The sequence below is a fragment of the Berghia stephanieae genome, unplaced genomic scaffold (assembly GCF_034508935.2).
Source record: "Berghia stephanieae isolate SIO BIC M18660-M18661 unplaced genomic scaffold, UCSD_Bste_1.3 scaffold2461, whole genome shotgun sequence".
Taxonomy (NCBI): Eukaryota; Metazoa; Mollusca; class Gastropoda; order Nudibranchia; family Aeolidiidae; genus Berghia; species Berghia stephanieae.
The window spans coordinates 4074-9727 of NW_027623580.1; the positions used below are offsets into that span (position 1 = coordinate 4074).

The 5654-nt window shown below is 61.3% G+C and overlaps 2 non-coding genes across 2 annotated transcripts; both read left to right on the forward strand.

Annotated features, from left to right (window-relative positions):
• The first annotated feature begins 454 nt into the window (after positions 1 to 454).
• On the forward strand, positions 455 to 611 carry LOC144961440 (5.8S ribosomal RNA). Its single transcript, XR_013643158.1, has one exon. It is a non-coding gene; the product is annotated as a 5.8S ribosomal RNA (ribosomal RNA).
• A 326-nt stretch (positions 612 to 937) lies between these two features.
• Positions 938 to 4753, forward strand: LOC144961441 (large subunit ribosomal RNA). Its single transcript, XR_013643159.1, has one exon. It is a non-coding gene; the product is annotated as a large subunit ribosomal RNA (ribosomal RNA).
• Positions 4754 to 5654: the final 901 nt, after the last annotated feature.

Sequence of the window (5654 nt, forward strand, 5' to 3'; positions counted from 1 at the left end):
TCTTCCTGCAGTTGGGGCCCTGAACTCGGAATCCACGTAGTCCGGGTCGCATCCCGTGCCCATACGTCCCGCCCTTTGTACACACCCCCCGTCGCTACCTTCGGTGGACGGCCGCCAGGGGCCCCCGGGGTGGCCGGCGGACGGAGCTTGGCTCCGAAATCGCGTCGTCGCGTTTTCGCCCAACTGGCGCCCCCAGAGGGTAAAAGTCGTAAAAAGGTTACCGTAGGGGAACCTTCGGTAGGATCACGTCCGATTTCGTTTTGCCCCCAGCCCCCCCGCCCGACGGGTGAAGGGTTAAAACACTGTCCGGTGAGGCCGGGCTGCTCCCTGGCCGGGGAGCGGTCCAGGCTGATAAACGGGGCGGCGGCGTTGCGCCGCGAGTAACCGCGCGCGCAACGCTTGCCCCCCCCACCCTTTGTCGTCGTTTGGCCCTTAAGCGAGAGAAAATAAATACAACCTTTGGCGGTGGATCACTCGGCTCGCGCGTCGATGAAGAGTGCGGCCAGCCGTATTGAGTCGTGTGAACTGCAGCTGCCTCATTGAACATCGACGTCTTGAACGCAAATTGCGGCCGTGGGCGTAAGTCACCGGCCACGTCCGTATGAGGGTCGGCCCTACGACGTCGCCGCAACCGGTCTTCTCGGGGGGGACTGAGCGGCGCGACGTGCCGTACCGGTCGGGTCTCGGCCCGACTGGCGGCCGTAGATCGAGGGCTCCCGTCTGACCACGGGAGACGTCGTCCCCACCCGGCCTCTGGGTATGGGCGGGGGACGACGAATAAGACGCGCACCGAAGACGGGGAAGCACGCACGCGATCGGCTGCTTCTTCCTCAATCCTCGGGCCTGCTCGATGTACACGCGAGCGAGGGCTTCGTGGGGGTATGCGGGGAAGTAAGTATAACGACGCGCGGCGAACCCGACGGATGGGGCGATCTGCCGACCTCATATCGGACGAGGGTACCCGCCGAACTAAAGCATTTCAGTAAGCGGAGGAAAAGAAACCAACGGGGACTCCCCCAGTAACGGCGAGTGAAGCGGGAAGAGCCCAGCGCTGAAACCCCCTGGGCCCGTGCCCGCGGGGAGCTGTAGCGTTCGGGTCGGTGTCGAGCGGGATCGGGAGCGCCGCGCGAGTCTTCTCGAGCGTGGCTTGCCCAGAGCGGGTGCCAGGCCCTTGCCGGCGGCGCTCCCTTCCGCCGACCTCGACCCCGGAGTCGGGTTGCTTGGCAGTGCAGCCCGAAGCGGGTGGTAAACTCCACCTAAGGCTAAGTACCTGCGCGAGTCCGATAGCGAACAAGTACTGTGAGGGAAAGTTGAAAAGAACTCTGAAGAGAGGGTGCAAAGCGCGTGAAACCGCCAAGGGGTAAACTGGCTGAGCCGAGCGACGTGTCCCGCCGTGGCGGCTGGTCGCCCGTGCCCCCCGCGGAGGCGCCCCGGAGACGGGGACGCCTTCCGAGTTCGGGGGTCGGGCGCGTGCCCCACCACGGCGGGTCTCCGCTGCCACCGGCACCGGGCCGTCTCGTCCGCGCGCCCTACGCGGGTCGTCGGCCTGCGGATCGTGGGCGCGAGTTGGCACGAGAGCGGTCGTATTCGGGTGCCGTGGTCGACCGCGGACAAACGGCGGCGGTTCGCCCCGGGGGGTTTCGGCCTCCCGGGCGGGCGGCTCCGGTCCGTCGAAAGGTGCGCAGCGTTATTCCGGTACCTGCCCGACCCGTCTTGAAACACGGACCAAGGAGTCCGACGCCTGTGCGAGCCGCAGGGTTTCCACTAAACCCCACGGCGAAGTGAAAGCGAGAGGCCCTCGCGGGCCGAGGGCGGGATCTCTCGGGCGACTCACCGAGTCCCCGGAGCGCACCGCCGGCCCGGCGGTCGCCGCGTTGACGGCCCTGTCGGAGCATGAGTGCAGGCGTCGGGACCCGATAGATGGTGATCTACGCCTGAGCAGAGCGAAGCCGGGGGAAACTCTGGTGGAGGCTCGAAGCGACTCTGACGTGCAAATCGACCGCCCGACTTGGGCGTAGGGGCGAAAGACCAATCGAACCATCTAGTAGCTGGTTCCCTCCGAAGTTTCCCTCAGGATAGCCGGTGCCGACGGAACGATTTTCACTCGGTAAAGCGAATGGTTGGAGGCATCGGGGGCGAAACGCCCTCGTCCTACTCTCAAACTTTCAACGGGTGAGGCGCCAGACCCGCCTCGCACGGGGCCTGGCCTAGAATCACGGGTGCCGAGTGGGCCATTTTTGGTAAGCAGAACTGGCGCTGCGGGATGAACCGAACGCCCGGTTGTGGTGCCCAACGCAGGACGCTCACGGGAAAGCTAAAAGGTGTGGGTCGGTACTGACAGCAGGGCGGTGGCCACGGAAGTCGGAATCCGCCAAGGAGTGTGTAACAACTCACCTGCCGAACCGACCCGCCCTGAAAATGGATGGCGCTGAGCGTCGGACCCACACCGGGCCGCCCCGCCAGCGGGAGGGGTGCGACTCCCCTCCCCGGGCAGGCCGGGGCGAGTAGGAGGTGCGCCGCGGTGGCGTGAAAGTCCGGGAGCGATCCCGTTCGGAGCCGCCGCGGGTGAAGATCTTGGTGGTAGTAGCAAATATTGAACGGAGAGTACTTTTCAAGGCCGAAGTGGGGAATGGTTCCGCGGGAACAGTGCATGTACGTGGGTGAGTCGGTCCTAAGGGGCGGGTTAGCTCCCTTGCTGAAGCGGGTACGAAACACGCGCCGGGCGGGCGGCCGAACGGGCGCCGCGCCTGGCCTGTCAGTCACCCTGCGACCGCCGAAAGGGAATCCAGTTAAGGTTCGCTCGGAACCGGGCGGCGGAGAACGGCCCCCCTCGTCGCGACTACGTTCCGGCGTGGGGGGCGCCGCGGCGACGCCGACAGAACGGGGAACGCTGCCGTGGGCACCGGGGAGAGCCGTCGTCTCTTTTTAAGGTCTGGTTCGCCCTGGAATCGGGTCGACCGGAGAAAGGGCTGGCCAGGCCGAAAAGCGTCGCCGTAAGACATGGCTGCGTCCGGAGCGCTCACGGCGGTCCGTGAAAACCCCGTCGAGGGCACGTCAATCTCGCTGCCCGGCCGTACTCATGTCCGCAGCAGGTCTCCTAGGTTAGCAGCCTCTGGTCCACGGAGTAATGTAGGTAAGGGAAGTCGGCAAAATGGATCCGTAACTTCGGGAGAAGGATTGGCTCTGAGGGCCGGGACGGTCGGGCTAGGGGAGGAAGCGGGCAGAACCGCACGCACCCTGAGGGGACACTCCGAGGGGGAGAGACGTGCGCGGAAACCCGTGGGGGCCCCGGGCCGAGCGGCCTCGCTCGGCTGACGCCCCTTCGCGGGGCGCGTTGGCTGCGCGGGGGACAACCGACGCGACCTCCGACTCACGCTGTCTCAGAACTGTCACGGACAGGGGGAATCCGACTGTCTAATTAAAACAGAGCGTCTCGACAGCCTGAAAAGGTGTTTACGGGACGTGATTTCTGCCCAGTGCTCAGAATGTCAAAGTGAAGAGATTCGCATAAGCGCGGGTAAACGGCGGGAGTAACTATGACTCTCTTAAGGTAGCCAAATGCCTCGTCGTCTAATTAGCGACGCGCACGAACGGATTAACGAGATTCCCACTGTCCCTATCTACGCCCCGGCGAAATCACAGCCAAGGGAACGGGCTTGGTGAAATCAGCGGGGAAAGAAGACCCTGTCGAGCTTGACTCTAGTCCGACTCTGTGGAGGAGCGTGGGGGGTGTAGCATAGGCGGTAGCGTCTTCGGGCGCGACAGTGAAATACCGCTACCCCCGCGGGACCTCCACTTACCCGACGGAGTGGGGACTCGGCGCCTTCTTGCAGGTAGGAGGCGTACGAGGTTCAGACGTCAAGCCGCCGTCGCGTCGGGCTCGGGGAGTCCACCGACTCCCCCCGACGCGGTCACGACGGCGACAGCGACCCTGCCGGGGACAGCCTCGGACGGGGAGTTTGACTGGGGCGGTACATCTTCTAAAGCGCAGCGAAGGTGTCCCAAGGCGGGCTCAGCGAGGACGGAAACCTCGCGTAGAGCAAAAGGGCAAATGCCTGCTCGACCAGGATTTTCAGTACGAATACTGGCCGTGAAAGCGTGGCCTATCGATCCTTTCGACGTTGGGAGTTTCAAGCGAGAGGTGTCAGAAAAGTTACCACAGGGATAACTGGCTTGTGGCGGCCAAGCGTTCATAGCGACGTCGCTGATTGATCCTTCGATGTCGGCTCTTCCTATCATTGCGAAGCAGAATTCGCCAAGTGTCGGATTGTTCACCCGCCAACAGGGAACGTGAGCTGGGTTTAGACCGTCGTGAGACAGGTTAGTTTTATCCTACTGATGAAGCGCCCTTGCCACGGTAATCTTGCTCAGTACGAGAGGAACGGTGAGTTCGGACCTCTGGTTCGCGCGTCCGGTCGTCAGGCCGATGGCGCCAGGCTACGTCCGTGGGAGTACGACTGAACGCCTCTAAGTCGGAACCCCGCCCGGTGAGCAAGGGTGAGCTTAGCTAGGGCCCTGAGCGTGCAGGCAACATTAAGCCGGCAACCCTCGGGTTCGTCGGCTAGTGCCGTGACCGGCCCGCTCGTCACGCGCGCTAGATCTGTGGTGCGCGTGGCTGGGTCGGTATCATCCACGTCCGTTAGGGGCAAGAAATCGCGTGCGGACCACATGTATTCCGTCGGGGTGTTGTAAGCGTTAGAGCTGTCCTGGTACGGCGATCCGTTGAGACTAAGCCCCGGACGCTGAGATTTTCCCTCCAGCAGGGTTTGTCTCGGCCACCTTTCCACCCGGCACGGCACGGCCCGGCCCGATCGGCCAGCCTTCGAGTCCTTGCTCTGCTCGGCTCGGCATGCTGGCGGTGCGGCGCGCGGCGGCGGCGGGTGCGAGAGTGTCATAACACGTATAAATACATTTACTTTACTTTACTTTACTTCTTCAAAGTTCTATCTCCTAGAACTTGGAGAATTTTTTTTTCTCTCCACCTGTCCAGAGGCACTAATCCGTCCAGAGGCACTAATCCGTCCAGAGGCACTAGTCCGTCCAGAGGCACTAATCCGTCCAGAGGCACTAATCCGTCCAGAGGCACTTTTAGTTTTCCTTCTTTGCTGTCTGCGAAGTAGAATTCGCCAACTGCATTTTTTTTTTTTTTTTTTTTTTCAATTTTGTTTTTTCCTTCCTGTCAGTCCCTTAGTAGGCTTCTGCGAAGCGGAATTCGCCAACTGCATTTTATTTAGTCCCTTAATAGACTTCTGAGAAGCGGGATTCGCCATTGTCCCTTAATAGGCTTCTGAGAAGCGGAATTCGCCAACTGCATTTTATTTAGTCCCTTAATAGGCTTCTGCGAAGCGGAATTCGCCAACTGCATTTTATTTTGTCCTTTACCAGGCTTCTGAGAAGCGGAATTCGCCAACTGCATTTTATTTAGTCCCTTAATAGGCTTCTGCGAAGCGGAATTCGCCAACTGCATTTTATTTTGTCCTTTACCAGGCTTCTGCGAAGCGGAATTCGCCAACTGCATTTTATTTAGTCCCTTAATAGACTTCTGAGAAGCGGGATTCGCCATTGTCCCTTAATAGGCTTCTGAGAAGCGGAATTCGCCAACTGCATTTCATTTAGTCCCTTAATAGGCTTCTGCGAAGCGGAATTCGCCAACT